We start from the raw sequence: 1,611 nt of genomic DNA, 5'->3' as shown, positions 1-1,611 counted from the left end.
CTTGTTATGTATTTGTCCCAATTTTGCTCTACAGCAGCCTTTGTCCTACCCGAAAGTCACATTTCTGAAGTTTAGACAGGAGCTAAAGAACCATTTCGAGGCTTGTGCTCTGTACACAGTGGCTTCTCTCCTGAGCTCTCGGTTTTCGTTTTCCTTGGCAGGGTGTGGTCCCTGAGAGCAACCAGCAAACCTAAGCAGGAAAGCTGGCCAAAAATCCTATGGAGGGCCGGGTGCAGTGGTTCACGCCTGTAACCCCAGCACTTTGGGAGGCCAAGGCAGACTGATCACCTGAGGTCAGGAGTTTGAGATCAGCCTGGCCAACATGGGGAAACCCTGTCTCTGCTAAAAATACAAAAATTAGCCGGGTGTGGTGGCAGGCGCCTGTAGTCCTAGCTACTCAGGAGGTTGAGGCAGGAGGATCACTTGAACTCAGGAGGCGGAGGTTGCAGTGAGCCAAGATTATGCCACTGCCTTCCAGCCTGGGCAACAGAGTGAGTCTCTGTCAAAAAAAAAAAAAAAAAGAATCCTATGGAGAAGGCTGCCTGTTTGCACCTCCAACACTCACCCCCCTGGTGTGGGCAGCTTGGATGGGAAGAAGCCACCATCTAGAGCCTCATCCCACCTTCCTTCACCCCACCTGCTGCTACAGAAGAACGACCACAACCTTCAGGACAGCCTGTTTACTGGAGGGGTAGGGGTGGAGTGGGGTTAGGGGCTTCAAGTCATCTGGGTACAAGGCTGGGGTTCATGGGTGGAGAGGAAGGTCTTGGCAGGGTTTCTGTGAGCAGGGTAAATTCAAGCCATTAAAGAAAATTAAGTACTTAGCACAGTGCTTGGCCCATGGTCATGTTAATGAAGATTCGTTGAAAGGACAGAAGGGTGGGCCAGAGGGAAACCGAGATCCTGAACACCAGTAGCACCTGCGAGAAGCTTCTCTGGTCAGGATCAGGAAAAGCCTTCGTTGACCAGTGGCCTCACAGTTTTGGCCTCATTCCATTCCCCCATCCCCAGCAGGGGAGGTCTGCTGGAGAGAAATGATATCTTGTGGTGGAAAAACTTGCTCCTCTATCCAACTCACCCCCGTCCGCCCATTTTGTAGGAAAACAGAAAACAACCTAGGGAGAAGTGTTTGGCCCAAGAAGGATGGAGTGACTGCTGAGCTGAGGGACAGCTTTCTGCTTTCCCCTCAGGCCATCAGTTCTCCCACAGTTATCCATCCTCCAGAAGTGCTCAAGTGGGGACCAGGAATCTCTCCTCTGACTCACTAAAGCCACCACAAAACTAGGAAGGTGGGTCTGGTGTTTTGCTCCTGGAGCTGATGTTTGCCTGGACTCTGGGCCCAGTGACCTCCGGAGGACTCTGTTTTCTGGAAGCGCTGTGACCTCTGTGGACCCATGTCTGCCACAGGCCTATGTCACTTGAGCCTTTGCTATAGTTCCTGTGAGCGCCTTGGGCTTGTGTCTGCCATGGGCCTCCAGCTACTGTGGACTCTGGACCTGCCATGGCAATCCACAGAGGCCTGCAGGGAGGCAGGTGGAAGGAATGACTAGGAGGGTGGTATTGCTTTCCTAAAGGCAGAAATGAGTTTTAAAAACTTTGGGAAAAGTATGA

Source organism: Gorilla gorilla, chromosome X (genome assembly GCF_029281585.2).
Source record: "Gorilla gorilla gorilla isolate KB3781 chromosome X, NHGRI_mGorGor1-v2.1_pri, whole genome shotgun sequence".
Lineage (NCBI taxonomy): Eukaryota > Metazoa > Chordata > Mammalia > Primates > Hominidae > Gorilla > Gorilla gorilla.
This window is presented reverse-complemented; position numbering follows the sequence as displayed.